The sequence below is a fragment of the Malaya genurostris genome, chromosome 3 (assembly GCF_030247185.1).
Source record: "Malaya genurostris strain Urasoe2022 chromosome 3, Malgen_1.1, whole genome shotgun sequence".
In the NCBI taxonomy this organism is placed as follows: Eukaryota; Metazoa; Arthropoda; class Insecta; order Diptera; family Culicidae; genus Malaya; species Malaya genurostris.
The window spans coordinates 292,850,852-292,878,557 of NC_080572.1; the positions used below are offsets into that span (position 1 = coordinate 292,850,852).

General features: G+C 38.0%; 1 protein-coding gene and 1 non-coding gene across 5 annotated transcripts in view; one reads left to right on the top strand and one right to left on the bottom strand.

Annotated features, from left to right (window-relative positions):
- The window catches only part of LOC131434845 (ecdysone-induced protein 74EF), an 854,531-nt gene that overhangs the window by 512,919 nt on the left and 313,906 nt on the right, over positions 1–27,706 (top strand). The gene's annotated exons all lie outside the window — the stretch shown is intronic.
- Trnas-uga (transfer RNA serine (anticodon UGA)) lies at positions 13,834–13,915 on the bottom strand. The gene has a single exon. It is a non-coding gene; the product is annotated as a tRNA-Ser (tRNA).

The window sequence follows — 27,706 nt, forward strand, 5'->3', positions numbered from 1 at the left end:
TGGTAAGCATGTTGCATTCCATGTAGCGGTTGCACGCCCAGACTAACATTCCTGATATAGTGATCGACTATGCGTTCCACTGTTTTAAGAAGAAATGAGCTAAGACTGATAGGCCTGAGACTCTTCGCTTCCTCATAAGTGTCGCGACCGCCTTTGGGAATAAATTTGACAATTATTTCCTGCCAGGCTCTTGGAATATATCCTGTCGCAAGACTAAAAGTAAGTATTTTCTTCAAAACATGTTTGAAATGTTCATACCCTTTCTGCAGTAACACTGGGAAAACTCCATCCTTTCCAGGAGACTTGTACGGAGCAAAACTCTCAACTGCCCATTTGACCGATTCAATCGTCACAACGCTTCGAGCAAGGGCCCAAGAATCGTAACTACCTGAAAAAGTCTCGGGAAGAGCTGTCGGTGATGGATCCATACATCCTGGAAAGTGAGTGTTAAAAAGATACTGAAGTACATCACCTTCATCAGACAAGTGTTCACCATCTGAAGTTTTTAAGAAACTGACATTAAAGTCCTTAGACTTCGAAAGTAACTTATTTAATCTGCTAGCCTCGGTGAGAGTAGAGACATTTGTGCAGAGGCTTTTCCAACCACTTCGCTCAGACGATCGAAGAGCATTTTTGTAAGCCCTTCGAGCCGACACGAATGCCTCCGACCCATTTCTGCGTCGGTGGTTCCAAGCTCTTCTGCATAGTTTCCTTAGTCTAGCAAGTTCAGCATTCCACCAAGGAGTTCCTCTAGTAGCTCGCACAATCCGAAGTGGACAAGCCTCTTCATATGCTGCAACTATGAGTGAATTTGTCTCGTCGACAACATTTTCCAAATCAATTGGGGTTTCAATTGTTGGTTGGTACCCGTAAAATCTAGTCGCCAAGCCCTCTTCATAGAGGTCCCAGTTTGTAGATTTGGGATTACGATATGTGATAATATCAAATTTAACGTTTGAATGATCAAAGAATATGTACTTATGATCAGACAACGAAGGTTCGAGCTCATCGGAGACGAGCCAATTCACCAACTCATGCGCAATTCTATCAGAGCAGAGAGTTACGTCCAAAACCTCCTCTCTTCCAGATCTCGCAAAAGTTGGACGGTTTCCTGCATTGACTATGTGCAGGTTTGTACTGCTCACAAATTCCATCATATCAGAGCCTCTCGAATTTATATCTGTGCTGCCCCAAATGATATGGTGAGCATTTATGTCACTGCCGATTACAAGCGGTAAATCACTTTTGCAGCAGTATGATACAACCTTTTTGAAGTCATCGCTTGGCGAAGGTTGGTTATGCGGCAAATATGCCGAACAATAGACATATTTTCTGTCTATGCCATCAATAGTCATATCAACTGTGACAGCACAAATATCCCGAGTTGTGAGCTCCGAAATGAGAGAAACATCGAGAGCACTATTTGCAAGTACGCATGCTCGAGGCATTTCACGTGGATTTGTCATACCGGTCTTGTTGAAGGCAACAAAGACTGGGTTTAACAATTTTCCAACGTAGAAGTTTCCCTTTTGGAAATATGGTTCTTGAACCAAAGCTATAGAAGCTTAACCTTCTTGCAGAAGTCTGGATAGATTTATAGTTGCTGTACGTTTATGCTGGAGATTGATTTGTGCCACTCTAACCATTATCAATCAGAGTAATGAACACCCTATCTCCAGCACTTATCGTACAACAACTAGAAGAAACCAAATATATTGGCTTATAATCGCCTATAGCGAAGCATGTAAGGATTTTTTTAAATGTTTTAATCATTTTAATCCCACGAGTTGCGAAGAAAGAAGTCGTCCACTGTGCCAGAGCTTCGCTTAACACAGTAAGGGAAAACCCCAAGATATTCCGTTCACGACTGCATTGTTTAACCTCCTGCAGCCATTCAGTCATCGGCACGGAAATACACCTTGACTTAGGAGATCCTATTTTTGTGGCCTTTTACGACATGGAACAGGAAACCAGTGGATCAATTCTTGGTGGAAAATAATTCCGCCGGATGCCACACGGCTTACCTGTTTGGTGGACTTATACCACCGGTACAGGTGGACCGTAGCGTTATTCTTAGCCAGTTGGGAAACCGCTACCGACACTACACGGCTATCTAGGCTGCTCAGAGAGGGAAGTTGACATTGATGGTCAACTTCCATGGATGGCCGAGCAGCCGAAGAAATCGTCGAGATCACAAAATGTCTGTCGGTGTGTATGTGTGTGTATGTATGTATGTGTGTATGTGACAAATAATGTCACTCAATTTTCTCAGAGATGACTGGACCGATTTTCACAAACTTAGATTCAAATGAAAGGTCTTATAGTCTCATGCAATTTTCCTGAATTTCAAGGAATTACAAGGGAATATGTGCAAATTTATGAAAAAATGCGCACTCGATTTTCTCGTAAATTCCTTAATCGATTTTCATGTACAAAGAAGCAAATAAAAAGTCTTAAAATTCTTTAAAATGTCCTCGGATCCTGATTACAGTGCGATCAGTGAAAATTTTTAATTTTATGAATATTTATTCACAAGCGATGGAGAAACGAGGTGCACAGTTTTATAAAACTTATTACTAAATTCAACTAATTGGCTGATCTTGCTAGTTAGTGAATATATAGAACTACTGTGGAACTACTAGTCTCCGGTTCCCGCTGCCGAAACACTGGGCCGTATGAATAAAACGTAGCATGCTTGAAGTTCGGTAGTAAAAGCTACGTGTGGATCACGTTCCTCTCAAAACATGCTACAAACTGTAGTATTTACTACAAGTATTCGGTAGGTAGCTCTAGAGGTTGCTGCTCGTGTGTTTGCTGATAAAGTGAAGTACAGAAATTAAAAAAGTGGCATTTTTACTGATGTAAGTACGTTTCTTGCTTTGTGCATGCTTATACCGGCTTTTCCGGTTCTGTGCCGATACGGTTTGCAGTAAATGCTTAAATTCGGAAGTAGCATTAACTACATGTTCGAACTTGTTTTTTATTCATACCGAACCGCGATATACTCTGTGGACTTTGTTTTTGAGAAGATACTACAAACCACAGACTTTACTACATTTTATTCATACGGCCCACTGTCATCGCTAATAGTGAAGAAAATTTTACAAAACGGAACTCACTACGATTTCTCAACAATGGTTAAGCCGATTGTCACGAATCATGATTCAAATTAAAGCACTTATTGTTTTAAAATATGCTATGCAATTTCATCCAGATCCGGCTTTCGGTTCCGAAATTATAGGGAGATGAGTGTCAAAACATTCAAATCGTCTTTCAAAATGACGATGCGAAACTAGTACGCGACGGTACGTTTGGCTTTGCTCCGTTCGCAGCGTGCTTTGTTCAATTTTGTATAGCGTGCAGGGTTGCCAAATCAAAATCTATATTTTTCAGGTGAAAAATATGTAAATTTCGGTATACGTTTATCCAACTGAGGTTTGGCAGGACCTTTTTTTCGACCCGTTTTCGGTTTATCCTCAAAGGTGTTATCCTCACCGAACTTCCTGATTGCATTTCGCACGGCTTTTTCACTTACTCCTTCCATTTTTGCTATCTTTCTCAGTCACAGTCCGCGTTCTGTGCACCATTTGTACACAATTTTTAGACGTTGTTCTGCTGAAAGTCCACGCATTTCGAAACAAACTAATGAAAACGAATAAACAACTGCACAAGTGGTTAGGAAAGAGTGTAAACAACAGGACGCAGCCATAAAAATTGACAGACTCTGAATCATTGCGAAATGGCAGCGGTTTTTGGTTGCGTCCATACTTTCTGGGACAGTCTTTAGCATATACGCTAGTACTCAATACAACGTAGATTGCGACATATCTTAAATGTGTGATAATTTGTGTGCTATGTATTGTGAAGTGATTCGCGCAATTCTTGAAAATGGTGCTGTCGTCTGGGCTCCATATTGTTAACTCGACATCGAACGCGTCGAAGCTATTCAGAATAAACTTCACCGGTTTACTCTTTGTAGTCTCCTTTGGAGGGATCCCTACAATTTTTCCAGCCAACAGAAGCGTTATAAATTTATCGATTAACACGTTTCATCCGTTCGCTTAAATGTCTCTTAAGCCGTTTGCGTAGCCGATTTTGTTACAATCTCGAGCTGATTATCCTGACTTGTTAAAAAAACTGAATTTAGACATTCACTCTCGTTATATTCAATATCATCCATTCCTGAAAATTCAATCAGCATTATCTGATTACTGTTTTTTAAAATGTATCGTCTTTTTATTCATTGTTTCCAATTAATTATCCTGATGGAATCTCGCTAGACAATATCGTACTGGAAGTGAATCGAACAATTTTTACATTTACAGTTTTTCCTCCGGCATCGTCGAGTCGGTTTTTTTTTCTAAAAAATCGAAAATGTATCGAAAGCGACGAATACATACATACATTTTTGACGTAAATACATCTTACTCTACTATGGGGGCCTTCTCAAAATTCACCCTCTGGGAGAGTGATAAGGTTTTGATCGTGAATATATCTTGTTGGCATCATAATTTTTGCTACATGCCATCAGCAATATGATCATCAATTTATGATAAAATTTTCAGTCATATGACCACAAACAATTAAAAAAATAGGGTTTCTGAAATCAACGACAATCAAAAACACGTGTTTGCCTTTCTCGTACCCGCGACGACGGTTTTGAGGTAGTAAGCGAAATTTTATTTCTGCGTTTACCTACTGGGTAGGTTTAAAAGGTTAACTATTCAAATATTTCCAGTTCCAGTATCGAGAATCACATAGTTCAGGCTCAGAAATCAGTTCCAGATACAGAATCAAGCAGCTAGTTTCAAACGAAGGAGGAATGTTCTGCTGTTCCTACTTTGTATACTCGAGCAAAATGACAACGATATAGTGGACCTTCACCATTTTGCGCAAAGAATTACTATGATATTCTCTTCCTTTAGTATTAGAAAATTTTCATTTTATTAAGAATTATTCAACTGTTGAAATATGCAAATCGGAAGTGCGAAAACAGTTCGGTGAAATGTTCGCACCAAACGAGTGCAAATAAAACCGACATCCAACAGCTTTGTATTCGTGAAAAATAAATTGTGTGTATTGATTTAAACGAGTTTTTGTGTGTTCAGGATATACAAGTGATGTCAGATATTCCATTGTTCATTTTATCTGCATTAAATTAGAGGAAATTATTCGTATTAACGTCAGTCCTGTTATGTCACTAACATTACCCACCCGCCTTTTTTCTAACTTCTACATAAGCTCGCTTTCGAGTTCACGTTGCAGATTACCGTTGCTTTACTATTACACTGCTTTAGTTTTTGGAAACTTGATTTTTTTTTAATTTCTCAAAATGGATAAACCGTTTTTATACAGAGCAGGAAAATAATTGGATCTAGATTGCTTCCACGAGGACATACAATAGTTCAAATGTAAGAAATGGTTTTGAAACTAGAGGATTCCGAATACCCTTGGACCGACCCCGGGCATGGCTACCGATCGCACTGAATCAAGATAAATACTAGCTAGCTGTTCGTTGGTTCGTTCAATCAAATTAAATTCAATTCCTGTGAAACGATGCTCACGATGATGCTGATGATGATGCTGATGCCGATCGAACCGAGCACAAAAGAAACCTGCTCAGCTGTTTGGACAAACATTCCGGGAATCAGATTCGAGTCAATATTTGCCCGGGTTCTTCATAGATATTGTTGCTCTTTTGTTTAACTTTGCCGAGCAGCGGAATTGAAATTGAGTTTCCTCTTTTTCAGTAGGAATAAAAACACGAAAAATTTAAGGCCAACAAAGGTGGGAGGGAGAGGGAGCTGGAGCTTCAGAAATGTTTCATTTCAGTTGAATTTTTTTTTTCGTTCCCCGTCTCTGAGGCAGAGAAATGTTGAATACGTACGGATAATAGATTAGGCAAAGTGCGTTGGAGTGCGAAGGAAACGTAAGCGGAAAGGATTAATTAAATTACATTATCCCTGGGACGGTTGCGGTTTCGGCCTGAAGGTAGCGAATTGAAGAAAATCGTTTTGCTTTTCTTTTCGTCAGTTTCCTCTTCAGAATCAGACTGCGCTGGGTGAGCTGTACCTGGATAGCAATTAATTCTAAACTCTCAAGAACATTAATTTCCGGGATAAACCATTTAAAAGATGTTGCAAAGGATGTTGAATGGAAATTAATTTTTGTGATCCTTTATGACTTCATGCCGGGGGGTTGACTGACTTGGGCGAGTAATATTTAATAAATGTCTCAAGAAATTTGACATTCGCGTCCATTGCAATAACTTTTTTTTTCTGCACCCACAATTGCTTCCGATCGGCATTCAGATCAATCCAATTTTCATATCTCCAAGAAACCTGATTGAAAATCAAAATAATGTGATAATGTGCTAGCTAATGTTTGGTATCATTTTCGACAAGTATATCAAATATATTATAAGCTCCATTCAATATCCCCATTCACATATCGCATTGATCGGATGGCAGCCGCTCTGACGCCGTCGTACCGGAGACCGTCGAGAACCGTATCGGTCCCCGCCGTGTCTGAGCCCCATTCGTAAACTGTGTGTGCGTATGAGTATGCCATTCAGAAGGCACAGCCACCCAAAGCAGAAAATGGGAAACTGCTGGCACCTGCTTGCATAGAATCGAGCATCTTTCGCACACCCACTCGTTTTTCGCTTTCTTCGGAGACACCCAAATACAATAAAAAACAGATCCCTGCAGCAACACCCGGCCGTCTTACGTTTCCATCATCATCATCATCATCATCCGCAACGCAGCTCACGTCTCACAAAAGAATATCATTATTATTAATGTTATTATTATTATTACAGTATGAGAAAAAACATCCCTCTACCTTGGGGGTGCAGTCCTCCACTTCTCCCCGCCATGTTCCATGTCGTTGGTCGTTCCATTGCTGACTACCTGCTTGGTTGCACTCCCTGTAAAGGAACTGTACGACGTCGTGTGCTTGTCAGGGATTCCACAAACAAGCATCGCACTTAGGAGAAGCGAATAAAAAAAACACATCGGCAAAAACAAGAGAGGATGCGTGCGTCCTTTGCTTGGAAAAGACATTTCAATTCAACAGTTGCCCGAGATTTTTCACGGAATCGTTTTCGGCAGGACTGGAACTTTTTTTCTATCTATTCGTTGGCTCGCATGGACCGATTTCTGGTATGTTGCAGGCGTATGAAAGAATTCGGACGGAAATGTTGAATTTGATGAAAATTTGCAGTTATATTGGAAGTTCTCGAAAAGGTGTGTTCGACATTTTTCCATCGTTGTAGCTTTTTATTTATATTCACGAGATCCCAGTACCGTTTCATAGTCTCAACTTCGAGTTGTTAGGAGAATTCGCATTTTTCCCTACAACATGGACTCAATCCGCTTTATGCCCTACCAAAACATCTTTGGCGTAGTGACAAGATGCCAAATTAGCCCAGAATAGCGAGGAAGCATCATGGCAATGATCGCTTCTTTAGGTATTCTTCACGGTATATTTCCTTGTTTACCGTTCTGGTAGTGATGAAGCTTTCGCTCGTTCAACCGCAGCTGCATATTGCCTGCCAAACCAATTTTTTTTTGAGAATCTGCCTTTTTTCTTCCTTGCACCAATGCATGGCAATATAAAATAAAAACATTCCAAGAAGCTACTACACACAGGACAATTTCATCAAATGTTCGCGATAAAACTTGCGAGCCCCATGCACATTCTGTTTATTATTACGGTTCGGTACAGTTTTCACCTTAAACGACTTCATACCTTACCGGTGCTTTGAAATATGCACGAAAATTGGAGCTGTTTCTATTTTTCTAGCCTCAGTACGTACCGGAAAATCTCCTGGTAAATCCTTCTGCATCGAACCAAGTAAGTAGTCCGATGGCAGCTACTCTGAACAATAAGGTGGGTTAGTCCGAAAATGTTTCCACTATTATCCGAACAATCTGGACTGGAAGTTTTTTTTTAATGTTGATTTACTGCAATATCTCCGCAATTATAATGGCGTTTCGTCATTTGCGGACACAAACATCCAGGTATTTGAAGGTATTGAGATATTCAAAGGGGACGATTTCGAACCTATGGCTCTGCAATCACTTCGAGACCAGTTTGTTCAAGCGACCATTAAAATCAGTTCATCGAGATCGAAAACTTCTCTGTCCAAAATATAGCCCAGATTTTCTCATAGATTTCTTTAAAATTAGATTCATATGCAGGCATATAAAAACGACTTGCGTTTCCGTAGTAGCAAACTGTTTTGAAAATTTACAAATATTGTTCAAGTGACGACTCAAAAGAGATACGAAATCTCAAATCTGGCGGTTGAAAACAATTCCAATTCGTGACCCTTACTAGTCGATTGTCGATCAAACTCATTTCGGCTTGGCTTGGTGTTCCTGAAGCCAAAATCTGTTTCTCAAATATTGTTGCACTGATTCTCGTGAAATTAGATTAGAGACGTATTCAAAAAGAAACACCGTTTGCTTATATTACAAAATCATTCGGCACATACCCTACTAATCTATCTGTGCGTACAGTAAACAATATTCGCAATAGAGAACGGGTATAGCGTGCTGGGATAGTATAAATTGCATATGAAACTGTAAGACTTTTCCTTAAATCTAGACTTACTATCTCATGCTCTATTTCGATTAAACCAATTAAACGAAATCTAACAAACGAAGCCAACCAGCGTTTCTGTTACTTTTGTATATGTAAGTCAAGCTAAACAGCATGAATCAGCAGCATAAAACATATAGTATGATGATGATGATGATGATGATGATGATTATTATTATTATTATTATTATTATTATTATTATTATTATTATTATTATTATTATTATTATTATTATTATTATTATTATTATTATTATTATTATTATTATTATTATTATTATTATTATTATTATTATTATTATTATTATTATTATGATTGACATCACTATACCACCGACACGGTATTACTGCACTACCAGTTGTGAAAATTGCATTAACATCGCAAAGCTTGAAATTTCGATGAATGTTCATTTTTTTTTCAAAATAATTTCATTGACATTCTTTTATTCTTTCGGTCGCACTTATCATAAAATAGCTAAAATGTTTATGAACCACATTACCATCTTTTACCAATATCACACACCTGTAGCAGACATCCGTCAACGTTTCGTTTTCGAAATAGAATAAAGCACGCATCGTTCGTGTTATGTTTCCTTCTTCCTCGTTGCACGTACCGCTGTTGTACATATTGTCATTCTATATGGTGGTTTGAAACCTTTAACACTCATCGCCCTATAACTGCGGAACCGGAAGTCGGATTCGGATGAAGTTTCACAGTAGCATTGAAGATAATGGATAATAGCTTTAATGCAAATCAAGATTTGTGAAAATAGGTTCAAGCATCGCAGAAAAATCGAAGTGAATTCTATTTCTGAGTTTTTCTTCATCACTTTCGGTGTATCCGGAACCGGAAAAGGGGGGACCTGTAGTGCCGAATTAAGTTTGTATGCCCACAAACTAACAAGCTCTGCAAACTTAAAGAATTAATCAGACAGTTTTATGAGATTTGTATCTGTTTTTGACCATCGTTCGTGAAAAAATACTAATGAAATTGGTAATTTTCCACTTATCACACTTTAGTTCCTGAACCGGAAGTCGGATTCAAATAAAAGGTTCTACAAACTAGGGAACTATAAGACCTTTCATTTGAATCTTAGTATGTGAAAATCGGTTACGCCGTTTTAGAGAAAATTGAGTGCACACTTTTTCTCTAATTTTCATATATTATCAAGTAACTCCGGAACTGGAAGTCGGATCCAAATGAAATTCAATATCAGGTTATGGGACCATAAGAGATTTTGTTTTAATCTTAGTTTGTGAAAATCGGTTCAGCCATCTCCGAGAAGAGTGAGTGCATATTTTTGTTACATACATAATACAGTTACAGTTCGTCGAGCTGAGTCGAATGGTATATGATATTCGGCCCTCTGGGCCTCGGTTAAAAAGTCGGTTTTCACAGAGATTGCATAGCCTAACTATATGAGAAAGGCAAAAAGGTTCCGAGGCCCGGATGACCGTGTCTCTTATACCATCCGATTCAGCTCGGCGAACTGAGCAAATGTCTGTGTATGTGTGAGTATCTGTCTGTGTGTCGTTAACAAAGAGATCTACATCTCAGAGACGACTGGACCGATTTTGATCAAATTATTCGCATATGTAAGGTCTCCTCGTCACCCAGAACGCTAATGAATGTTCACTTTTCGAGATATACGGAGTTCTATGGAAAATTTTTAGTTTTTTGACAATATCTTGTCTTCGTAAAAAAAATATGTTTTGAAACTTAGACTAAGACACGGTAAGAGCTATCCAACAAGCCATAGATTGTTGAAATCCGTACATTTTTGATGGAGATATCGATATGACTTTTCCCCCTATTCAGGCAGTAGGAGTTTCAAGCGCTGTGTTGATAAGCGATGCTTGGAAGTAAAATGAAAAACGATTTTCAATGCTATTGTATGCAATTGTTTCTACGTATCAAATAGAAATATTTTTCATGGCATTTTGTCTCGTTTCGATTTTAGCACGGTTCGTTTTGGCAACATAATCGTTCGAATGTGTATTAGAAAGATGGCAAACGCCAAACTAAGATTTACATGAAAAGTCCTATACTTTCATAATAGGTTCCTAAATTTCATTTGGAGCCGACTTCTGGTTCCGGAACTACAGGGTGATAAATGCAACTAAATTAAAATAATATCACACATTTTTCTAGTAGATGGCCAATGCGATTTGCTCCATCTACGATTTGCATGAAAGGTCTTAAGATCCCATAAAAACATCTTGTTTTAAAAAAAAAATACAATAATAAGATCCTAAACCGGAAGTTCAGGAGACACAGGGTGATTAGTGTAAAACGTCAATTTAATAACAATTAATCGGGTTTATCGGGTTTTGACAGCCGATGACTGAATAATCTTTGTTATACTGATATTCGGTTTTCGATACCGTTCATTTGGAACGTACTACGATTTTTCAAAGATTTAAAAAAAATTCGAATCGAATTAAATGGTTTACAATCCCTTAGAGCAAATTCAGCAGCTAGAAGTTCTATATGAAATATCTATAATAGAATAGAAACTGAAACAAACGTATCCCGAGCAAGAGGTTTTAGTTTTATTTATTCGACCAGTTCTTCTGTCAAATTTAAAACTGGTCTACGATGCCGTTCTATTTTTTGTATATTTGAAACACGAGTAAAACACTGCTGGGGCTGCCAGTTATTCTTGTTATAAAATCCTGATTTAAATTTTGTAATTAACATAAATTACGCATCTAGAATTAGAACACTTCTGAATATGCCCTTATGGTGAATCGTATTGGGAATAGAGGCCAAAACGAATTTCATAAACAAAAATTCAAAATAAAAGGCTTATGGTCCCATACAAAATTTATGAACTTTATCCGATTCTGGAATTACAGGGTGATGAGTTTTTTTTTTACTAATTCAAATCGTCATAGAAGATGACGTTAGCAAAATATCTTCAAATTTGGGCTCAAAACTATTCCAATTTATTTGTCATATTAATTCATGACCATACGAACCGTTTTTGGGTTATGATGGTCCCTGAATGATGATTCCGAAAGTACCGTAAATAGTGATCAAAAACTCTAAAGTGGAACCAACTTCGACGACCATGGCCCCTCCCGAAATCGAAGTAAAGTAATTTTCATTTTGGGATTTTTAACCATTATTTCCGGAATCAGGAACGGAAATGAGATTTTTGGCCATTGACTAACAAGATCTGCTAATTAGATGATTTCACCAAACAGTTTTGAATAACCCGCTTATTTTTGCAATCGATTTTTTTTTCGAAAATCAAAAGTCGGTTTTCACAATGATTAGTGATTAAAAATCAATGTCAAAATTAAAGGATGACCAGAAAGTGCCATGAAAATTCGTACTGAGCAAACATATCATAGTTTTAACAAGACTCTGCGAATGAAAAAGATGTCCTGCCGCTGGATGCCGAACTTGCATACTCAGGATTGAAAAGATGAACGCGAGCACACTTCGGAAGCATGTTCGCCTTTGCTGATGATGATGGTATCGGTTGGTTACTGTTGACGAAAAAAAAAATACCTTCGACAGCAAGTATAAAAGTGCATTATTGGAGCGATTGGAAATCGGTGTGGGCTTTATTTTGAAATTCTGACCGCTACTTCCGGAACCTGTTCCGAAACCGGAAGCCGGATTCGGTTGAAACAGGAAATAAGTCTATGAAACCATAAGACCTTTCATTAGAATCCATTTTCACATTTGTGCAAATCGTCCTAATTATCTCTGAGAAATTTATATGAGTTCCGTTTTGAAGTTTTTGAATGCTGCTAAGAAGATTTTTCTGTTGTTGCATCGTCACTTCCAATGACGAATTTAAATTTTTATACTTATCACCCTATTAAACTTCAAATATATTCATACAGGGTAGAAAAAATTTGTAAACTCGAAAAAAAGTCTGCGAACTTCAAATTTTCTTCAAAGAATGATGTACGGAAAAAAAAGCAAAGACCGCGGCAATTTCGAAAATCTGTAAGTGATTTTCAAAAGTCTACAAAAAAGTCTGCAACTGAAACATGTCTGCAGCTCATTTTATAAATCTGCTGATTTACAAACAAATTGCAGATTTGGCCTCTCTGATCCAGACATGGCAGCTGACTCGATGAAATTAAATAGGATCATGTGGGATAGTAAGGCACTTTTTTATATCGTTTCTTTATACCCGGCTTTAACCTAGTTGCGGTCATTCGCCGATAAATAAGACACTCCATTTGAATATAAATTTGTTGAAATCGGTTCGACCATCTGCTCAATAAATATTCAACAAATTTTGCAAGCTAGAAGAGCTTACTGAATAGTTTTAAAATATTTGTTCCTTCTTACATCGCGACTTATAAGAACACACCGCTGAAATTGAAGGTTTTAATACTCATCACTCCGGAACTAGAAGCCGAACCCGAACTATGGGACTGAATGATAAAGGAAATGTAAAAAATCGATCCCTTTCCTTTTTACACATAGAACTTGTTGCTTCAGTCTTTCATTGTCCTGTCCAAAATATGTGAGTATACTTAAATTTCTAAATAACAAAAAAAAACAAAAAATACTAAAGGCACAAAACGATATCCTGGGTACGGGCCTGGTTTAATCGATTGTTACACGCTTGTTATTCTATCATTTTATACAATTCATCTTTTCGATCCGACTTGCATAAAACGATGGCCGTTAAAATAATTTCATGAAAACTTAAAACAGCGAAGAATATTCATGCAGAAAAACACATGCGGAATGATAAAAATAGAAGGTGTCATCTCACTGCTAGGTGGATTAAGTACGCTTTCTTTCATAAAGTCGTTGATGAGATAGGCATTTTTGCATCAAATCCACTAATACTGGTATTGCCAACTCTTACTCATGATGACTGCAAAGATATTAGTTTTCAGAATTGGCCTCCCTTTTAAAGCTACTCCAATAAGGCCTTCGTGGTACGTAAAGAAACTTTTTTGAATAATTTTAATTAAGTCCATGGTAAATTGATAAATAAAATAACAAAAACTACTGTCCCATATCACTGTAGTGTACGTCTCATTGTTATTGATCCGTTACCAAGAAACGAATCTGCAAACAATAACACCCATTTGAAACGGACTGCTTTGATGATATTCAGTAGGCGTTTTTTGTTTGATTTTACACAGCTGAAAAGATGAGCCCGATAAGAAAGCTCTGATTCCGATGCCGTACGAACACAACGAGCACAATTTACTGAAATTATCGATCGAAAAAAAATGATTCGCTGTAGACAGGATTCGAACCTGTGCGGGTAGAACCCAATGGATTTCAAGTCCATCTCCTTAACCGCTCGGACACCACAGCCGTCTGTGGCGGGGCCGGGAATCAGCCGCACATGTTCCACATGTGGTCGATGAGAGCGATTGCTTTAGTCTTATCAGTTCTAAATAAAGATTAATAACTGATACAGCAGCCAGTCAATCACCGATCATCGATCAATTTCCCATCGTGAGGCATCAAACCCGAAAGACTCCGACTCCGACGCCTCCGATGGATGACCTCTACGGCAAGGAACGATGCCCTGTGCCCACACAGCAGGTGGCGGCAGACAGCGTTAGAAGTGAAGGACGGAGAAATTTATTTAAACGCTTTAATTTTTAATGCGGGAATAAATATCACTTTGAGTTTACCACGGCTCCCGTGGTCCGCCCTTTCCCTTCGTACGTCGTCGTCGTCGTCCTCGTCCCGTGAAGTGATTTGTAGAGCTTGACTGGAACCACAAATCGCAGGCGGAGGCGGCGATACGCGATGATGCTGTGTGCCCAGAAAAGTGAGTCTCGTTCTCCACTGACTTGGCTTGGCTTTTTGCTAGTGGCATTCAACAGACGGTAGAAAAAAAAGTGCAATGCCTTGCTCTTAGCAGCAGTCTTTTGTCTCTGATAGGACGGTCGGTTGTTTGTTGCTTCTTATTCTTCTTCTTTTTAAAATGGTACCGGCGGTGGACAAAATTTCATGTGTCATTAGATTAAAGTTTGTCATACAGGTTATACCGAGCGTTCCGAAGCGAAAATTCGAGATTCAAAGTAAAACCTAGTTCAGCGCAGTACCCAAATGGGAGCGGGAGAGACGGGAAAAGTTTTTCACGTTGTGTCTGGAAATGACGACCAGCGAAGCATAGCGAATCCAGACTGTTGCATTTCTTGGAGTTTTCGTTTGTGTTTTTTTGGTTTTGTTTTTTCTCTTTTTGCTCAGGTTTCATGTGGTTCTACGTGGAACAATTTTCGGCGATAATGTTCGGTCGGTGGATTGGTGCGGTTTCACACAAAATTGAATTTAATTAAATTTTCCCTTAGCTTTGCTTGTTTCTTTTACCATCAAGTCGAGCTGTCGGAAGATTGCTGATCTCCGTAGGGAAAAGAAGTGTGTGGGTGTGTGTTTGAAAATTAATATGACATAACAGCGGAATAACTCGTTCAAAGAACTGAATTCGTCTTCGATTGAATTTTACTGCTGAATGACTACATTTTGGCTCAAATTGCTGCATAAAAAGTCCTACTGTACCAGTATTTATTCTGAAAATCATTCTATTGCACTTACAGTAGTCAGTATCAGCAGTAAACGACGTGCGTATTATTCATTGGAGAATATTGAAAGCATCGGTGCCTCTTGCTGTTAAATTTCAAATTTCATATATAATCACCGCAACTTTGTTAGATTTTATTGATTGGTTGATTCTTTTCGGTGGGGATTATTAATTAATAAAATTAATTAAATTATTAATTAATTCTCACTGAAAAGAATCAACAAATCAAAAAAATCTAACCTCTTGCTGTTAGTCTAAATCGATCGAAGGTTTCTGATTTACTACGGCATCAGCTCTGAAAGCTTATTGCTGAAAAAATATAGACGTTATCGGAAAACAGAGAAAGTCCTAGTGTCTTCTATCACTGTGCATCTCGATGTTGTGTTGATGATTTTAAGCAGTGTTTGGCCAAGTTTAAACGTAACAAACCGAAATTTTTGCGTCGATATGTGACAATGGATGAAACATGGATTCATCACTTCACTCCGGAATCGAAACGATCGTCATCTGAGTGGACAGCAACTGGTGAACCTCGTCCAAAGCGCCCGAAAGTACAACATCGACTATCCTGAGAAATGAAATACCATTAACAGTGAGTATAATATAGCATTATTGAAACGTTTGAAGCCTGAAATTGCAATGAAAAGACCGCATATGCCAAAGAATTTTTTTTTGTTTCATCAAGACAACGTACCGTGCCTCAAATCAATCAAAACAATGGCAAACCTACAGGAATTGAACTTCGAATTGTTCCCGCATCCACCATATTCGCCAGATTTGGCTCCCAACGACTACTGGCTGTTTGCTGACCTGAAAAAAAATTTCACACGAATGAAGAGGTTATCGCTGAAACTGAGGCCTATTTTGAGGCAAAAGATAAATCGTTCTACCAAAGTGGTATTGAAATGTTAGAGCCGCGCTGGAATGATTGCGTTACTCTTGATGGAGATGAAGTTGATGAATAAAGTTAATTTTGAACCAAAAAAAACGTGTTCTCTCTGTTAGACCCGAAACTTTTCAGCTCATGTGTTTCCAAAAGAATTGGATTACTTGGATGAACAATTTCGACAATTTTCTAAAGCAAAACAGAATTCTGTTTAGAAAGTGCGTGGCCTAACGAGGTGGTAGTCGGATGGGTCCAGGTCTGGTGAGTAAGCCGCATGGATGTCGATGCTTGTGGTTCTCTAAAAAACATCATTTCTTTTCTAGTTATAATATTCAGTTGAAATATGATGTATAACTTAAAAACAGATCCAATACGATCTACCAATATTGGTTCATATTAAGTACAAAACTTATGTGATCCAATTAAATTCAATGGGAATGACAGTATTAGGCTGTTTAACCCATTTTACCCCAAATTATTTCATAAATCGTATCATTGGTTAAATTTTCTTTCGCAAACCGAAAGGAGGCTGATTGCGGTTTATTAAAATCGATTGATGTTCCGGGAAAGCCCTAAAAACTAGAGTACAAATAGGACCGCAGGAATTTTGTAATACTGTTTTACCCCAATTTATTCTTTAACTGAGACTTTCGGTAAATCTGGATCTACAATCCGGAAGCAGATCCGATACGAACTATCAATATTGGTCCATATTAAGTAGAAGACTTCAGTAATCCAAAAACACATAATGGGAATGACAATACTAGCCCGTTTAACCCGCTTTATCCTAGTTTACTTAAAGGAGGGTTTAATGTGTGTGTCTCTGGGTGAACTTTCTTTAGCAATCCGATAGTAGACTGAGAGCGGTTGATGGAAATTGATTGATATTACGTAGAAAACCCTCAAAAAGCAGATTCAATGACTGTACGAATCTTGTTAAACCGTTTTACCCCAGTTTACTCTTTAACTGAATCTTAAGATTTTGCTCCAGGTTTAATCTTTTTGTAATCTAGTTTTTAGGGCTTTCTTCGTAATATCAATCAATTTTAATCAGCCTCCTTTTGGTATGCAAAAGAAAGTTCACCGAGAAATACAACTTATATAATAAGTTGGGGTAAAAAGGGTTAAACGGGGTAGTACTCTCATTCCCATTACATTGTAAATTGGATCACTGAAGCTCTCTACGTAATAAAGACCAATATTGATAGGTCATGTTGGATCTGCTTTGGGATTGTAAATCTGAATTCAATATGAAATTATGTTTTTGGGAAAATTGGGGTAAAACGATGCAGCACGATTCATGTGATCATGGAAACTATCTGTTACCTTATTGTTGAGGTTAAATGCGAACCATAGAACTGTTTTGCTTAACGATAATTGGTCCAAACACCGACCAGTAGAACTTTTTATGCTGTAAATTTATGGAAGAAGATGATTTGGGGTAAAACGGAATACCTGTAACAGTTCGGCTGAAAAGTTCGTATCGTTTAATAGAAACACACATTTTTTTGCCAAAATTCGTTTTTATTATTCAACATAATTGCCATCAGAGGCGATACAGCGATTATAGCGATCTTCCAACTTTTCGATACCATTTTTGTAGTACGATTTGTCCTTTGCCTCAAAATAGGCCTCAGTTTCAGCAATTACCTCTTCATTGCTTCTAAATTTTTTTACCAGCGAGCATTCTCTTGAGGTCTGAGAACAGGAAAAAGTCACTGGGGGCCAAATCTGGAGAATACGGTGGATGAGGGAGCAATACGAAGCCCAATTCGTTCAATTTCAGCATGGTTTTCATCGACTTGTGACACGGTGCATTGTCTTGATGAAACAAAATTTTTTTCTTCTTCAAATGAGGCCGTTTTTTTGAAATTTCGTCCTTCAAACGCTCTAATAACGCTATATAATAGTCACTGTTGATGGTTTTTCCCTTTTCAAGGTAGTCGATGAAAATTATACCATGCGAATCCCAAAATACAGACGCCATAACCTTACCGGCCGATTGTTGAAACTTTCCACGCTTTGGGTTCGGTTCATCGCGTGCAGTCCACTCAGCTGACTGTCGATTGGACTCCGGAGTGAAGTGATGGAGCCATGTTTCGTTCATTGTTATATATCGACGAAAAAAATCAGTTTTATTTCGATATAACAGCTCCAAACCCAAGTAACAATTTTTGTTACGCTAGCTTGTTTGTGACTAGTTTGCAACCAGATATTTGAGTGATTGTTACTAACATCTAACCACTTGCGTGACTCAAAAAGCGCAGTTTCTACTAGTTGTTAGGTCGGCTAAAAATAAGTTACCGTTACGTTGTAATGTCATACTGAAAGAACTTATTTTTTCATAACTTGAAAATAACTTGTTTTCAATTAAACTAGTTGAAACTTAGTCACCATCGACATTATAAACATTGAATAAATACAGAACACTTTTCTATCATCAATAAAAAAAAAGGAAAAGTACTTTAAATCACAAACTTGATACAAGGTACAAATTTCACAACGATTTTGAAACTGTCGAGCGGAATTAAATTTTACTTAACTGTTTTTTATGCGCCTTCAATCAAAATCTGTTTATAAAGATATAAAAAATAAACAGCAAAATAACACTATGTTCAGAATGCTCAAAATTATTCCAAGTAGAGTGATTTCTCATCATTTTTAAATCATATATCATGAGAATTAAAATATTATCCCAATCGATGTTCAATTCCTATATTATTTTCTTCGTGTTTATGACAGTGCATAGAACAAAAATGACTATTCTGCCTTTCACTATTTTCGGCAAAAAGTAGTTTTGAAACAAGTATTATCCTGGTTTTATTTATGTTTCATATACTTCTTGAGACTCCATATTGTGTTCGCCATATTCAAGCCAACAAAAGTTGTTTTGTTTGCATTTTCGTTATCATAACGTTGGGAAAACCTACCGATAACTATCTGAAACAATGAAGAAATTATATGTTATAATCTTATAATATTTAAGTTATTACTACATCAATTCACAGTGATGATTTACATATACGCTTACGTATTTATAATGGTTTCGCAACGGAAAATAAACCTTTTTTCAACTAGTAGCTAAAAGCATAGCTGTGATTAAAGATATGTTAGAATCAAGTAACGATAACTTACAAACGATAGTTAGTTCAATGTTTACGTTATAAAGAAACACTGCTGTCACCTTGTTTTAACCAGTATAACATAAAAACATGTTCGTGCTCTTGTTGCAACACAGTTGGGTTAAGTGGTATCAAAACTAGTTACGGGTTGCTACTATTGAAGTCGAATAAACTTATTTTCAACTAGTAGCTAGAAGCATTGTTGTGATTAAAGATATGTTTGGATTAAGAAGCGATAGCTTATAAATTATATTTAATTCAATATGACACAAAGATGTTATTATTGGAAACCTAAATAACTATTTCGTAACTAGTTAAGTTATGATGTATCATTGCTGTCACCATGTTTTAACCAGTATAACATACAAAACATATTCGTGCTCTTGTTGCAACATAGTTTGGACTTTGTCGTATCAGAACTAGTTGCGGATTGCTACTTGGGAACACTGCTCAGAATCATCAATTCGTTGTTGTTGTTGATCGATTGTGAGCTCACGCGGCACCCATTTTGCACAAAGCTTTCTCATATCCAAATATTCGTGAATAATATGTCCAACACGTTCCTTTGAAATCTTTAGGGTGTCAGCTATCTCGATCAACTTCACTTTATTGAAAATCATTTTGTAGATTTTTTTCACGTTTTCATCGGTAACAGCCTCTTTTGGACGTCCACTGCGTTCATCGTCTTCGGTGCTCATATGACCAGTACGAAATTTTGCAAACCACTTACGAATTGTTGCTTCGCCCGGTGCAGAGTCTGGATAACACTCATCAAGCCATTTTTTGATATCGGCGGCACTTTTTTTCATCAAAATGTAGTGTTTCATCAACACATGAAATTCCTTTTTTTCCATTTTTTTCACAATAACAAAAGTTGCTTCACTCAAAATGCAATATCTCACAAACTAATAATCAGACAGCTGTCAAATTTATACACGTATCTTTTGAAGGTTGGTACTAACTAAAAATGGTATGGATTTAATTTAATGTTGCAGTGGAACTACATCCGGCATTATTCAACTGGTGCTTCCAGCAGTGGCGAATATGAGGCTCCGTTCCTCAAGTCTAAGCGCAGAAAAACAACAACTAGTTCTTCTAAGAGCATATATGCTGCTGTAAGACGTTCGCAGTGGGAATTTCGTTTCAAATAAAAGCGATTGAGTCATCCAGCTGCTGGTCGTCTGCATCGGAGAAAAAAAAACGAAAAGTGAACAACGATGGGGAACATTATACAAAATTAGCCATTCTAATGGCTCTGAATGTTATCTAAAGAACTATTAGGATTACTATCGAAAGTAAACATCATCAGTTAAGTGCTTTACTTTTTTATATCATTTATTTTACCCAGGCTTTAACCATTTTGGTCGATCACCGGGGAGAGAGTTTAATGCTAATCAAGAATAGTTTAATTAGCTTTGTGTACTTTTCACAGAACGGAATTCGCAACAAACGAGCGTAATAAAGCTAGCATTTGACTATTTCGCGTTTGAAGAAAATGTTCCGATCAGTGTTTAATATCGTGAGAAATTCCTCAATCTGGCCCTTCTGAATGCCGGAAATGAATCACATACAGCATGTTGATAGCTTTTGTCACTGAAATATGCAAATCCGAGATAAAATGATCGACATCAAAACTCTATATGTTGTTATTTCTGTAGCCGTTTGGACCGCTCTACTCTACGATTGAGCAACTCTGATTTATCTGGCATTTGTCAGATTTTTCTCATTTCCACAGACACTCTAACAAACCAGATCTTTTGCCACACTTTTACCAGGTTTTCAACTTTTCCAGTTTTATTTGAATAAACTCGGAACAACTGGTTCAAAATCATCCAAAAAAGCAGAAAATAATGAAAAATAATGCCTGTAAAGATATGATGCTACAGCAGAATTACAAAGTTTCGCTCAAGTAGAGTCAAACTTTGCGTCTGTGTGAGGCTTTCAGTTGTTATGCACACGGTCTTAATTTACTAACGAGTCGAAGACTAGATGTTAAAAAGCAAATGGAACTTCTTTTTGTTAACATAGATGATGTCAGATTTTGCCAGACTTTTTATTCCGAAAGAACCACATTTTATTGATTGGCATATGACAACCCTGGCTACAAACGAAGTCAGGTAAAAAGAAAGCTCTTAACCAAAATTCAGTTCAGTTTGGAATCCATCGGCAGTGTAAGTAGATGTGTTGCAGGTTATTCGCTTCAAACAAGAGCAATTGCGTCATCCAGTTGCTGGTCGATTGCATTGGAGAAAAAGAAAACGAAAAGTGGACAACGATGGGGAACATTATAATATTATACAGAATCAGCCATTCTAACGACTCTAAATGTTATCTAAAGAACTAATAAGAGTACTTCTTTGCAAATCGGAAGTAAAAATACACTTTTGGCGAAATTCGCACAAAACGAGCGTTAATAAAGCTAGCATTTGGTTGCATCATGTTCGAGAAACATGTTCCGATCAGTGTTCAATAACGTAGAGAATCTCACAATTTTTCACTTCTGAATGCCAGAAATGAGTCCCATACAACATTTTGATAGTTTCTTTCACTGAAATATGCAAATCCGGAATGAAATAATCGACATCACAATTTCATATGTTGCTATTTTTGTGGCCGTACATTAGTGAAAAAGCTACAAACGAAATCACGTAAAAAAAAAGTTCTTAAGCAAAATCAATCGATACTGTGAACAGATATGTTGCGGGTTGTTCGCAAAGCCAGTTCCGCTTCAAACAAGAACGATAGCGTGATATAGAGCTGCTGGTCGTTTGCATTAGAGATAAAAAAAAACGATGAGGAACATTATACAAAATTAGCCGTTCCAATTGCTCTGTATGTTATCAAAAGAACAAACTTTGCAAATCAGAAGACAAAGTCATTAATTTAATGCAGATCAAGAATAATTTGATTAGCTTTGTGTACTTTTCGCGGTGCGATGCTCGCACTAAATGAGCGTTAATGAAGCTAGCATTTGGCTGCATCGCGTTCGAGAGAAATGTTCCCGAGAATTCCACAATTTGGCCTTTCTGAATGCCAGACATGAATCCCGTACAGCATTTTTATAGTTTCTTGCACACAAATATTGAGATGTACGAAAAATTGAAATATTTGAGCGATTGTACGACCTGTGTTACGATTAAGTTTATGTAATGATTTCTTCTAGGTCAAGGATCAAACTTACTTAAATGACTTGAAATGGTGCCCTACTTCCTGGAATACAAACGTAATCATCCGTAATCAAAAAGTCCTTTCAGTACACCAAAAGTAACGAAAAGAAAACAGTCTTAAACTGCCGCCCTAATCCCTAGAATACTACAAGGAATGAAAAGTCCCGGGTCTCTCACAGAAAAGACGTGACCACACACTTAAAAAAACCCTGTGATTTTACATCTTATTAGATACATATAAACGGAGCGTCGCAGTTCACGCAAATTTACGTGGAAGTACATTTAATATTGTGTCTATAACTCCATACATGAAATTCATTGAAATAAAAAAAAAGAATACTGAGAGCCACTCTCGCGACTTGAACCGAGAATCATTGGATCGCTAGTACGTCTGTTATTCGACTGAACCACAGAAGCATGCATCGGCTTGGCTGGTTGAAGGTGCATTTAAATTCATACAGTCGCACCTGCCAGCAGAACGAAAGTTACAGTCGAAACCAGTAAAATTCAAGCTCATCTATCATTAATTTTCCGTCATTTGACAAATTAGGTATTTATGAATTACATCGTATGAGGGATTGAGTCACCTGTAAAATTCAAATTTTTTTGGTGTGCAGTTTCGAACCGTGTATATTCTTGTTTAGAACAAGCCTCTAGATGGCGCAATACCAAATTTCATGATCATCTATTTACAAGTGTTTGAATATCAGCTGATAGTTTTCATCAAGCTATGGAAAAATACGAGTTTCGTGTCCTGATAAAACAGTAACGGTACGGATTCGTCCCCCATCCCCCGTATTCTCCAGATCTGACCCTAGCAATTATTATCTACTTCCAAACCTGGAAAAGTTTCTCAAGGGAAAGAAATTTTCTTCGTTTGCTGAGGTCATTGAAAAAACAAAAGCCTATTTTGAACAAATCTTTTTTTTTGCAAAGTGTATCAAAATGTTGGAGGACCGATGGGTCAAGTTGTCGATGAAGATTATACTGAAAAATAAAAAAAAATCACGATAAAAAATTGACTTGCCTTCGGGGCACCTCATTCCGTGTAGTTGAACAAGTTTATAAAAAGTTCCGAGTCGATCCCATATTTGACTCTTTTAAAAGAACTGATGTACTGACCGTGAGATGGACCGTGTGAACAAGCTGCGGTCAGACGGAGCAACATCCGGAGAATATGTCGGGTGCGGTACGATCTTCCATTTCAGCATTTTCAAGTATTACTTTTTTCAGCGGTTAGTGGAATGAACTAAATCGATTCAAAAAGTAGAAAAAATAATTCCATTTAATTCCATTATATTTTAAAAGTGTTTACTATTTCGCCAGAATCCGAATCAGAATCAAATCGAATACATCGTGGGCAAATGAAAATGGCTTTGATTGATGACATAGAGCTTTTATTTTTTAACGCTTTGTACATCGAATCCAGTAAATTTTGTATCATTGTTTCCACTTATTTTCAACTTCTGCTCGTCCGTCAAAAATCGATGACTCAATTTAATGATGTTTACTTATCTTATTGCTTTTTTTCTGGGTTCCGTTATGAGCTTTTCCAAGCACTAGACGTCTGTGCGACTGTCATAGGGTTTTGGAATAAAAATATTAAAACGAGTGGATTTCAATTTAAATCTTTCCTTATAATAAAATGTTATTTTCAATTTTAAAAAACCGTTTGATTTACTTCGGATTACCAGGAAAATAGTGGCTTCTTTTTTCTATTCCATTCCGTTTCTAAAGTTTTAGACTTTCGTATTGATCCTGAAGTTCGAAACGGACGTCAATCAAGTGTTTGATCTTGAATCCAATTATGCGATAATCGATTTCGATTAGCTCAAATTCCATCCCAACAAAAAGTCCGGAGTGGGTTGGTGCGAGCCGACAGGATACCGATCGGTAACGAAATTAAATAACGACATTGCCAAGGAGTTCCATCATAAAAAAAACCCGGGGACCAAAGCCGCCTGCTGCTGGCAATCGAACCGACCAGGAGGGCATGATTTGTGGGGGAAACGAGAGAATACACTTAAAATTCAATTCATTCGTGAATTCGTGCCATTTGTCAACTGCAGACCCCGAAACCCGAGAAACGTTCGTCCGGTTCGGGCACCACACGCCAGACAGGACAGGAAAGGAATCTGAAACGACAGTTTTATAATCCCTCCGGCATCCCGTGATCCCATCATCCATCCCGCTCTGCTCCGACCGAGGGGATTTCGTGGGAAATACTTTTTCCTTGATCTTGCTGGCTGTTCACTCAAACCCGAACCCGAACCTGACGCGGACGCGACAGTTTCTTCTGTTTTTCCCCACATTTTCTTATTCAAAAGACACCAATGTTCACTGACCCATTCATAATTTCTGTCTGGTATGTTGTCTATGCTGATGATGCTCCTCCAGCGACATCCTTCGGAAGGTGGATACCGGAGGGGGTGGGGTGCTGTTTCCTTTCCAGCTAGCCAAGAAGAAAAAGCGCAAATTATATCCTTATTAAAATGTTAAGCACGACAAGATGGACCGAAATTTTTATTAATGTTACATTTTTTCCTTCTCTTTTTGCAGGTACGTGAAAATTTTGGGCAAAATGTTCAGCACCAGAAATTGGGTGAGTCATGGCACAATAATTTGTGGGAAAACTGTTGCAATGTAGCTCATGGATCAATAGAAAATGTTAAAGTTACTGAATGTGATTTGATTGGCCGATGGTTATTAGCTATGCAGTCTTAGTTACCGTGTTACCTCCAAACAATCTTTCATTCATTACCCAATCGGTTGTTTTTGTTTTGCTGTCAATTTCTTAGGAAACACCCCGGCAACTTACTGATCGTCCACCAACGAAGGCGTCCGCGTCCTTCGCCGATCCTTGCATCACGTAAACACTTCCAACCGTGCGCGCAGCAGACAGAGCTCCCAGTTGCCTCATCTTCGCGCATTCTTTCAAAGCCAACTCGGACGTGTTTCTTTTTTATCGCGTCGTATATCCGTTGCGTAGATACGGACGTTTTGTTTGCTTTGTCAACCACCTCCCGACGAAACCCCCGAGCGGCTTTGTTTACTATGAAAACAACTTTCTGTGTCAATGCTATCGAGACTTCCACCTTCCTTGCAGCGGGCGTCAATAACAACAACAAAAAACGGGCCTGTCAATGCGTGGCGAGGTGTTTATTGCTTGCTCATATGATTATGACGTCGTCGATTGCACTGATCGGCACTTGCCTCTTCTACTAAAGTGGCGATTGTGCGCTCCATCGCCGTCCGATGATGGAAAAGTGTCAATAGCAAATTATTTCACACCGTTCCAACGCTAACCGCCTGGTTCTGGTGGCCCTGCTGTGGCACGTCCGCCATCCAGCCGGTGTCGATCGGCCCTGCTTTCGGCAGTGCATCGAGGGTCGTCCAGTGCGCCGCGGTGCACGCACTACCGTCGTCGTCGTCGGGTGCGATGCGTGCCCGTAATAAGAATGATTAAGACGCAATTGGCTAATCCGGTTTCGATCGGTTTTACTGTACCATGACACTACCAGTACTCAAATTCATAACTGGTTAAGAGCAGCATAGCAAGTGCGTGAGTCGTCTATGAAAACAAATAATAGTCGGAAAGAGCCAAATCTGCAAAGTATGACAAATGGGGTAAAAGTTCCCATCTGCGATCGACAGTGATGTTTTTTAATCGCTTCCGTTTTCGCGGGGTGTGCTGAAGTGCTCTAAATGATATTCGTATGTCTTGTGGCGTATTCTGGCAATTTAATTAATTTTTTTTGCTGTCGGTACCTTTCTAATAACACTAAATGCTCAGCATAATTTCTTTTCCTAACCCAATCCATGATTTTCTGCCCTTGAGATTCTCGAAATAAATCAATTTTGATGTGAAAACGTCTTTCTTCACTATAGGGCACCTTTTCGAAATTTACCCTTGTTTTACCAAGAATAGGTAAAACTTAATCGTGAATATCTTTTGTTGTTCTTAACGTTACTGCATAAGTTTTGCTCTAAGCAGTTGATGACAAAATTTTCAGTGGTGTGAGATAACAACAAGTAACTCGAAATTAAAGTTCTCTAAAATGCTTGCTATCAATGAGTATTAAAGAGACACGTGATGGCCTTTCTCGTGTTCGGGCGACGGCTTTGATGTACATACAAATATAGGATGATGATGTTTTGATGTAGATAGATTTCCTTCATCGTAGCTTGCGCAGTAGGCTGAGCTGGATGTTTTAGACATTGGCACTTCATTTGTGTCGGTTCTGGTCCAGAATTCCCCGCTTCAGAGTTCAGTTCCCAAACTCAAATTCAGAATTCAGTTTCAGAATTCAAGTCTGAAAATTAATATTCAGACTCTGACATTACCCACCCACCATTTCATCTCCGGTCATGATTCAGTACAAAAAAGCCCTTCATTTTTCAATCCGAGAGAGAAAATTTCGTTCACCGTTTGTCGCTTTTCCCTTCTATTATCATTCAGCTTATGAGGAACGCATTTTATCACCTTTTAAATTTTTCCCATGACGTGTAGATGATCAACGTTTGACCTCTCCGCCATTTGGTTTTGAGTTTGAGTACTGTCTTCGTTTAACAATACTTAAAATTCAGTCCCTTCAAAAGTTTTGGGCTTACCCTGTACGTTATTAGTCTTGCACACTCAAATCTACACTTTGTAATCGTTTAGACCAATGTTAGCAGTAGTTTTTCGCACATGCTCCTTACTAGGCTAAAATTCCGACATGTTCAGTTCATTGAATGTAGGGGAGAATCGGCAGCCCTGGGCCTTTTTTCACTTGACATTTTTAAAAAAATATTTGAAATTTTTAATTTCAAAAAATATTACATTCACTCAGCTTTTTTTTGTGCTGATTTTTTAGGTGTTGAGGACGTTTGACGTTGCATGTCCGAAAAAGCACATTTCAGGGCCGTTGCTGATTCTTTCTCTTTTTTCTCTGTTCATGAGTAGTGGTCCAAGGCATCCGATTGTGCATTTCAAAATCTTGATTTGTAAAACATTTTTAGCAACATTCGAATTGTAATTGATACAATAAAATAATCGGAAAATTATATTCTCTGATTAAATGATAAAAAATCTTGGAACCAAAAAAAAAACGAGAAACCCAAGGCCCTATTTTGAATTGACGAAATGATGCAAAAGATTCGACGGTGAACTAATCACTGCTAGCTGAGTCATCTGTTGAAAAAATACCACCCTATTAACTGGCACACTTGGTAATCAGATCTCTGGACTATCTTCAAATCGATCAGAAAAAAAACAGAGAACCTTTCCATTTTCAGATATCAATGGACAGTTTGATAGTATCGATGAAAAAGATTGCCCAACAATATCAAATCTGCTCTAAAGAATTGCTCTGGTTGCGTGAAAGGCACTGTTTAAATATCATCATCATTACTGTC